This window comes from Schistosoma haematobium, chromosome 6, assembly GCF_000699445.3.
Source record: "Schistosoma haematobium chromosome 6, whole genome shotgun sequence".
NCBI lineage: Eukaryota > Metazoa > Platyhelminthes > Trematoda > Strigeidida > Schistosomatidae > Schistosoma > Schistosoma haematobium.
The window spans coordinates 2,569,899-2,580,821 of NC_067201.1; positions in this window are offsets into that span (position 1 = coordinate 2,569,899).

A 10,923-nucleotide genomic window follows, 5' to 3' on the forward strand; every position below is an offset into this window, starting at 1 on the left:
GATAATGCGAAACGAGTGAATGATGAGTTTGCAAAGATTCTGTGAGTTTGAGTATGAGTGTGAAATGAAGTGATCTTTGGAAGTGGTTATGATACTTTCCAGTCAATATGATTGATTTGTTCCAAGTATTCCACAGGACATCAAACTGATAAATCGGAATGTGAACTGTCACTAATCACAATTGTAATGTTGATGTTCTCTCTGTCACAATCACAATATAAGTAGTATAAACTGAACAAAGTGAATAAGAGAATGTGATTCTGTATGAATCAAACGAACTGAATTATCCTTGATGAAGATATTCAGTTGAATGCTGAAACAAAAATACCGAGTTTACTCAACGATCTACCTTTCTATTGGTTCATGTTGGATTGACCAATGAAAACACAATGAGATTGGACGCATCATTCACTGATTGGTTGAAAGTAATGGGGAGTGTGTGTGTGTGTCTGAGAGAGATAGCGAGAGAGAGAGAGAGAGAGAGAGAGAAGGGTGTGAGGTAAACTTGATGAGAGTGGAATGAAATAAATGTTGTCCAGTGAATGAATGAAAACGTGGTTGAACTTGTTGTTGTTTAGTGGTGGTAGTTGATGTCCTCGTGTTGTTGATTTTCTATTGTTTTGTTACGAAGGCTAATTCAATGTGCATGTGTCACTGGTGAACATACTTATTGTTTGTTTGTAGAAATTCACGAGAATAGGGAGGGGAATTGTGTGTGTGTGTGTGCATGTTGTGTGTGTGATATGAATATCATCTGTTTACTGATGAAAATATAACAAATTATGACTAAATGTAGATTGATTCGGTGTCTTCTGTCTGTCGGCATCTCTCTCATATTGCTCTTCATGTCGTTGTCATGTCCATATAAATCCAACGAATTAATGTGTGTGTGTGTTTGTGTGTGTGTAACAGTGACACTTCTCAGAATATCATTGATCTCCTTAAGGTTTCGGAAATTCATTCTACTATAAAACATTATGGGAATATCTGTTCCTTTCCATTCCATTCCATTCCTCATATGTATGACTAGTACTGATTAATAATGATTTAAAACATTGTTACATGACTTTTGATTTTGACTAAGTAGACGATTTCATTGTTGTTGTGTAAATTGAAGAAGGTTACATAAGTCGGATGGAAGTCAGTTGTGAATGAGGATGTTTAAGTATTGTATCGATGTGTGGTTCGAGTCCATGAGAGTTTAACTTAGTTTTACAAGATTGTTATGAACCTGTGAAACTGTGTTTACACTCACATTCAGTAATAATTCTCATTGAATGAAGTAGTAGTAGTAGTCGTCGTCGTTTCAGTTATTGTATGAATGATGGAAGAATATAGTAGTACATGGCATTGATATGTTTAAATCATTCATGTCTGATACACTAGAGGTTACTAAGTTTCTAATGACATGGTATTCGATTGCAGTGTTTAACTAGTTGCTACGAGAGATAGAGGGATACATATGATCTCTTATTGTGAATGCTGTCTTGTTAAATTTACCTTCATTCAACTTGTTGTTTATCAAATATCCACTAACAGCGGTTAGTCTCATTGCTCTTTTGTGTATTTACTAAGATTGACACACACACACACATGCAACATCTCCCCATTCATAATCTCTGATTGAGAAAACGAATAAGCAAACAGTCGATCACGTTGTACAGTTAAACACACAACTAATGCTTATTTTCATTCGTAGACCACTCCTTAACACAATTAATGAACCACAATACATATGCATAGAATCAGTGCACTTCATTATGAAGTCGATCAGTACATGTGCTAATCAACAAACTGGTGTCCATGTGATGATTTCCGAAGATTGACAATCTCATTCATTGAGATTTATCTGACAGTTTATTAACAGAATTCACGCATTTATGTGATGAAATGTGTCAGACCATTCAACAAGTTAGTAGACTCAATCTCATATGATTTTGAACAAGCTTTGGAGTTGTATAACACTTCGTTTCAGACACATGAATGATTGTGGAATTTCAGAGCTGTAGAACATCCGAGTAGGATTGGGTCGACTTAGAATGAATAGAGAAACGCTTGAGTTGTTATTTTCAGTGGAACAGTTGACATGTGAATTGTTGTATATAAGCTGAGATGATACACATTTGCAATATTCTAATGGTGTATCACAACCATATTTCTGTCAACTGTTCCATAATTTTGACTCTCATTCTGAACAGTAAAGTTCGACGGATACTGTTCTTGTCTCTTCTGATTGTAGTGCAATGACGATATGTCATTTGTAATCTTCAATTTTCTTGGTCTCCATTCTGTGACTGGCAGTTTTAGAGAGAATGGATAGGATTTGCTAATACTGATTGGTCACCGTCACACCAGTAGTAGTGGTTGGGTGAACATGACAAATTATCTCAACCACATTCTACAGGCATTTCTCAACTGCGACGAACATTCGGACTGCAGTGTATGTATCCATCGTCTGTTCTCATTTCAGTGTTTTGAAATTTCAACCAACCAAATGGTCTTTCGAATTTGCCGTCAGTCGATTGCTTGTGTGAATATCACCATCACAACAATGTATCTTTCATCTAGTTGAATTCCGAAGAGAGTTGTTCTTGATCTCCTTCACTTGTTCGTATTTCAACCTTCACTCGATTCACTTAACTACTCCAACAAATCTCGGTCTTGCAAAATTAATTGATCTATTCACTCAGTATTGTTTTCATGAATGTTCCCATTGGTATTCAGGATCGTAATTGGTCACTCTCTTATTGACTTGTGTGCATCCTGTGCTGATTGCCTTGATATTGCCTTAATTCACAAACATGATAAGCAAAGATAGATAGTGCTTGGTTGCAGTGGAATCCAGTTTGACATGCATGTCGTCCTATTTGGGACTCTTCAGTTGCAGTTCCAAAGAGAACATCAATTCCGAGATGCAGGTACATTCAATTGACGAGCCGCAAATAGGACGAAACACGCGTCAAACTGGATTCCACTACTAACCATCATCAGTGTGTGAAAATGATTGAATGAATAATGTTTTTTTGTAAAAAATATCACGGAAAATTGAAATCGTTCTCCCTCAGTTACAATCCCCATCTTCTCACCACCCAACACGGTTACAATTTCTCTATTTGTTAATGTGTTCACATGAGCACAGAATAGGAAATATACTAAATTATAGGTCTGTAAGTTGACATAGAAATGGTCAATTGAATGAAATTGATCATGGATTCATTTCATAATTATCTCAGCTTAACCCATTATTATAATTGTGAATTTGTGTGTCGGTATGTTGGGGGTGGGGTGGGCAACACAGATAACAGTGTAAACTGGATTGTAGAATTGAATTTATGCATGTCAACACTAAACAATGTATGATTATACTCTACTCTCAGTCTCTCTCTATCCCTCTCTTTCTCTCTCTCTCTCTCTCTTACATACACATTCTCGCAGTGTATGTTGTGTATCATTGGGATGTGTTGTAACTTGATTATTAGACTGATACAATGATGAATATGATTGTGTATTGTGTAGATGTGATAGGATATTTAGTTGTTGTCATCGTCCCAATTTGATAAGATAATCGATGTTGGTGTAAGATAACTTGAAATGACCACTTATAATAGTAATGATAATAATAATTAACTCAGATGGATGTGGTCATGATTGTTGTGAATGGGGAAAGTAATGTTGATGAGTCGGAATGAGTTTATAAATGGTGAGATGGTGTGAACTGGATCATTCCTCATTGAGTTAGTGATTGATTGCAGTGAATATAGATTGAGTATAGAATTCGTTATATCTTGTGTATCTTGCATCATGTGCATTACATTCTCACTCAATAAGTGAATAATAAAAACAAGTTTTTAGGAATATTCCATTTCACTCATCATGTCAGGATTGGTTAAGACATCATAGTTGAACTGATCCGAACTGAGCTGAATTACCAGTAATACCAAGTGATGTGATGTGATATGACGACTGATTACATCGATTCACGAATGAACACAAACAATCTGATCGTCCAACACTTTCTACAATCAGTGTGTCTATCGATATTTAGACAGTGTTTGTAGATCACAGTAGGAGTGAAGAGGATATGTTCAACTATCACCACAACACTACTCATATTGTCTGTAAATTATTGTAGTTACATTGAGTTCACCTGTATAACTACGGTGATTTTCACTGCAGATCCATCTATTCATCAATTTGTATAAAATTTTCTAATCGAATTTCTACACCATTCGCCTCTCATGTTTGTATTCATGAGGAGAGTTGAATTGCCTTGTTAACACCTTGTTAACACCCTCTCATACATACACAAACACAAACACACACACACAAGCGGAAAGAGAGAGAGAGAGACAGAGACATACATCAAGTGAATTACGTCTGTTATTGTTATTATGATTATTATTATTATTGAAATGTGAGATCATATGGATCATATGACCAATTTGAATAAGTAGACTTCCAACCACTTTCACAAGTGTACATACAATGAGATATGAATGACCACATTCTGTATTTCTAGTCAATGATCTATAGTCTGTTTGCTTGTTTATTTGTTTGATGATGTTGTTGTTTCTTGTTCATTATTCACTTACCAATAATTATCAACTCAGTATGATAAATCTACCTAAGAAGTATGTGAATTGTCGATGATTACTCTTGTTATACTTCAATCGACTCAGAACACTCCTTCTAATTATAATCGTCTAAATTGATTATTGTCATTAATGTGAAGTCCATTTTACTGACTGAATGATTTGACTGTTTATGAATTTGTTTGTTTGTTTGTTTATTTATTTATCTGCTTACTGAGGTGAGGGATGTGATAATACACATAAGACCATAAAAGAACGATACCATACCATTTGATGATATTGATTAAATAAATAGCTAATCAACAAACTAATCTGAAGAGAATGGAAGTGTGAATGCAGTTGACCATTGAGTACGTCCAGTGATCACACATACACACACATGCACACACAAACACGCATAAACACACCTATTTCCTCTTCTGCATCCTGACACAGTGAGATCAACCATCAAGTCAAGTAACATACTCATCATCATCATCATCATCATCATCATCATAATTGGATCAATTTAATCAATAGAATTTCCACATTATCAAGAAGTGGTTCCATTTTGTGTGATATCAATATCCAACTTGTGAAATACAGAGTCAGTCCACTTGATGTTGAGTGGTTGAATTTGATTTTGATTATTATGACTTTTGATTATTCAGTCGAGTATGACAGACTGTGAATTGTGTGTTGATGTGTGATGTGGTGTGAATCCATGATGAATTATTTCTTTTATTTATTTATAGTTAATTGGATTTGTATTTGTGAGGTTGACCATTGTGTTTGTTTCTCCTTTGAGCTTCAATGGATGTTGTGATGAAGGACCAGGAGCAGAGTTTGAGTCCATTTTGTGTTGTGTGAGTATTCCCAATCTATAGGCTTTGTGTGTTAACATATTATCTATTGATTGGAATAGTTGTGACTTCCCATATAACCTTAGTGGTGGTATGATTTCGATAATTCTATCCTTCAGTATATTCGTCAGGAAATCAGTTCTGACTTTGAATGTGGATGGTTCAGTTTTAATCAACAGGTCGTTTGAAATGTGATGATGAACCCATTTTACACCTTGGAACACTATCATTCCATTTGGAAACTTCTTACCTACTCTATAGTATGTCTCAAATTTGATCTGATGTATTATAGTGAATAAAACATTGTTACTATTCAAGATTGTTCGAATTCAACAGCTACTGATTACATATGAACTATTCAGTTCATGATGATAATCAAATGTAACTGAACTTCTCATTTGTCTAATTTACTTTAGTGTGTTTTGTGCGGATAGATATCAGTTAACTGTTGAACATAGATGGCACAATAGAAGTCAATACACATTACTGTTATATGTGAATTACTGAATTAATGTCTGATTTGATTAGTAAATTAACGTTGAATGGATCATGATTCATTCACCATGATCATGATCATCATAACTATTCTAATTCATATAGATCTATCTACATTGATCTGTCATTGTTCTCTTGTTTGTTGTATATTGGGAACGAGTTGAACAAGTGTGTCTTGTCTACTTGTTCAACTTTTGATATTGGTAAATAGAATTCGACATAATTCTTTCTCTTTCGACATCATGCTGTGTAGAGAATATCAACTAAGACATCTGTCTATTTGAAGACTAAACAAAATGATTGTTGGTGTGTGTTCGAGTTAAAGTGAGAGTACGAGTAGGACTAGTGTACACTCTGATTTTTGTTGTTGTCTTATTCCATCTTTCTTACTTCAGTGGCTTTTCATATTCCCTCTTATTCAACTCTATGCTTGTTCTTCACTATTCTCCAATTCCAATGTTGCTTATCCGGAAACGAATTTCAATTCATCACATTCACAGAGGGATCAGTGAATGACGATTGGTCAATTTCAATCAAGTTGGTCATCTAACACAATTTCTGGTTTCTTTGTCAATAAACACATAGACAAATGAGTTGAGTATTTTCCATTGTGTTCCAGGTTATTAAGTTATAATAATTAGAGGGTAATTGTAATTCATCTCTTATTGAATGATGAATGTAACAGATCAGTGGATAATCATCATATTAGGCAATAACAAACATGAAAAGCTCAGTTATTCATTAATGAATTAATTGGTTGATTGTTCGTTTGTTTGTTTGTTTTAAGGAATGGAACACAGCAGGAATGAGTTTAGGCTAAAATGACAGATGACCATTTTGGTTGTGATTAGTGGGTGGTATTCACTTTATGTTTTGGTGCACATGTCTGTTTTTCATTAAGGTAGTGTAGTGTAATTAGAATGAGATTATGGATGTGTAATGGTGACCATTCTGTCTCCCTATGTATGTATCAAAGACTTTTATATGTGAAATTTAGGAATGCTGAGGGATGTGATCTTCAACTCTGTAGAATGAATATTGAGAATGATGATCTCTTAAGGTCGTCTCACGAACACGCTCATAGTCAATGTGTTGTTTAGAATGCATTGATTATAGAGTGAATCAGTCACTGATTGAACAGTTCATCAGTCACTTCTCTGATCTCATGATTGTAGAAACATTAAGTTGACACCGAGAATAAAATCTGTATGATACAGGGCTACCTGTCAATTTCAACCAACTAACTAACATCAAATTGTTGCCAAGTCGTATCAATATCAAAACACTCCAATAGTGAAGAAGGTGATCCTTATTCTATTAGAACTTGAACCGATCTGAATTACTTTGATCGAAGATTTCACTTCTGATTCATAGTCAGAATGATCAGCTGATCAGATGGAGAGTACAAAATCGAAACCTGTTTCATCTTTGATGAAAAGTTTCAATACAAGTGGAATGTAATTCAGTTATTGACAAATTACTTCTTTTAATTTGGTATCCATTCTATGATCAACACACGCACACAAACAGGCACACCCACACACACCCACACACACCCACACACACTGAATGTAAACAAACACATTTACAAGTTATTCTAAGTAGAAATGAACTCCGGAAATTAATTTGGTTGTTTTTGTTCGTTTGATAGAAATTCTTATCTTATTCATGTCTTCTCTCCCTTTGCTTCATCATCCAATTAGATTATTCCCCATTATCCACATATTGTTCACTCGCTCACTCACTCACTCACTTACTGAGATTGTTACCTCATTGAATTCTCAAAACGATTTGTTTGAATGCAACAATTAAAACACTGAATGAATGAATGAAATAAACAACAGATACGACGGATACCATACACAAAGAGACCAATATACAGTCTCATGTTATGATAACAACATTCAATTGAGACATAACAGGACACTTGTTATTTGGTGTATACACTATGTGATCGACTAGGATAGAATACATTTTCACGGAAGGTGAAAACACACACATAGAGAGAGTGAGAGTGAGTGAGGGAAAGTGAGTAGGAGAGTAATTGAGACTGTTTCACTAATTTGAATTCCGCTTTCCTGTTTCCAGTCTGTAAAATAAAAAAAAGGATACTATACCGAATAACAACCACCACCACATCGATAATAACAACTAATTGAATGGTCGAATTATAAGAGTAGACGAACTATCAACAAGGAGATGGAGTAAATGACGACAGTTATGTAGAATAGACTGACAGGTGGTTTACACGAAATCTATTCATTGTTTTCCAGTTATATCTATCTACTACAAATGTGTTTGTATGTGCGTGTGTCGATGTGGATTCGAATAGACTAACTCTTAGTTAACTAAACATTTCCTGTTAGTTAAAAACAGTAAAGAGAACTGTGTACATTCATTTGAAGAAATAAATCAACAAGGAAACACAATCGACAAAACATTTATCTACAATCAGTTATACATCGATTGAGATAAACTGTGATGGATGGATAGATGGGTATTTGGTTAAGTCAGGACCAATGACATAATTCATTTGATGGATTGATAGACGGATAATGCACATTATCTACATCAGATGAGCAGAAGTTATAATAATCATAACACCAATGTGGAATACTGAGATGCCTCCTCCTCCTCTTCCACATTTACTTTGGTACAATTCTTATCGATGAATATGATGTTGATTACTTTCATCGGTGGTTGATGGTTAGGTTTCAATAACTGACAAACAGAAATGTTTTGTTTACAATTGGTTGATCGGTTGGTAATGATCAATATCAAATGCGTTAAATACTCCTTAGTTCACATCGAATTCTATCGATGAAGTTGGAATGTGGCCACTAGTCTATGTGGCTGTGGTCATCGTATGCATCATGTTGATATGAGATGGTGGTTGGATGTTTCGTGCTATTTAGTAATTGTCAGTTAGGTGTACCTGTAATCTTGACGGAACTGATGTTCTCTAGTTTATTCAATCCTATGTCACCTAACTTCACAGTTAGAGACGTTAATTGAAACGACATTGTAAAGTGTGTTGGAACGATGGGAATAATTCTCCTTCCGTAGATAATGTTCATAGAGATTGGTGTAATATTGATAATGATAATATACATCTTCCTACGAACTAATTATTCCTTCCTGTACTATATCCTTATATTCAATCGTTCATTTTATATATTAGCACCACTGAATTAACTACTTTTATGAATCCAGTGTTCATTTTGTTGTGTGAATGAGGTATGGCAACTTGGACTGATGCCTGATCCTACACGTTGTAGCTGACTGACTTACATGTCTCAATAAGGAATTGATTATTGATTGAATAATTAGTTTGTTCAGATCAATCTATTCTTGATTTACAACGACATCACTATGCAGATGTACATTCTATTGAAGTCCATTGATTCACTAAATATCTAGTAGGGTAGACACAGTCTGTTACTTATTAACCAAACATTGTTCCCAATTCATCATAGAGTTGCTCCTCAAATTCTAATTCCTTTTGAATACAATAATGATCTGATATATAATGTGAAGAAAGCTACAGTAGTGATGATAGAATTTATAAACAAGCCGAATTTCAAGTTTTTATAGATTGACTATTCACTACATTATTCGAGTTTAAATGATTTAATTGTTTAATCTGGTTGGTGTTATTTTAGCAAGATTTTTGTTCTACGGGATGGATTTGCCGACCCTTTGCCCAACACTCTTCCATTACCCTGGATTGGGACCGGCAGTAACTCTAGAAGTGCTACAGAGCTACAAACCAGCTTCCATCTAAATAGAATATTAGGAAAAGACGATGGAAATGGATTGGACATATATTTCGGAAATCATCAAATGGCCATCATGAGGCAAACCCTAACTAGAAATCCTGAAGGGAAGCGGAAAAGAGGTAGGTCAAAGAACACATTACGTTGGAAATTGGAAGCAGATATGAAAAAGATGAATAACAACTGGAACAAGCTGGAAAGGATTGCCCAGGACAAGGTTGGATAGAGAGCGCTGGTGGGTAGCCTATGCTCGTCTACGAGGAGTAACAGGAATAAGTAAATCATTCTTTAAAAGGACATTCGAATAATCCAATTTATTTCACCAATGGATACATGATTACGATTTACTTATGTAATAAACCTTCTTTAATCATTCTGAACATTATTTCAATCGGTTTGATACTTTATAATTATATAAACTATTTGAGAGGGGGAAATAATTCAGTACCGACCAACAGTTTCTACTGTCAATTTGGCTATCTACCTGTCTTACATTATTATATTTGGTATCAGAAGGGGTTTTTGTGGATATTATAGTCATTTTAATAGTTGTGATCATAAGTCTATTGAGTCTAGAACATTATGGAAAACCTGGAACTCAAGAACCATTGTCACATATCCATCAAGACAATCAGCTCGACGTACAGTTTAATTACATACTGCAGTTATGGAATTCAATGTAACAATACACTTGACAATCATCCACTAGGCTGTACATTTAACCAGTTCACTATCCCCAACAGTAATATCATTAGACCTTTTATTTTGAGGAAAAAAATAGACTGGAGCTTAAAGACTAGTATATTAAACTTCTACTTGTCTACTACTGAAATGCATACTACGATGTGATATGGTATACTACTAGAATACTTAACAATGACTAACAAACTTTCAATCCCTAGACATCTCTTACACCTGAGTTTCAAAGAAAAGAAAAGTTACACTGAACAAAGTGTTCCTAAATTTTTCTACAAAAAAAAGTCATGAGTACTCTCACTGCGATTAAAATACAAAACAGGTAAATGACATTAGGCGGCCAAACTAGAACATGGCATCAGTCACCGAAGTCACTAACTTCTAGTCTGAACCACACTACTTGGTTCGGGGTCCGCGTGACTATCGTAACCAATGGTCGGAGACTCTAGATGACATGGCTCAGAATCGATCACAACGGTGTAGGTGTATACACTCTTAGCCTTCTTTTAAACTGTGTTGGGA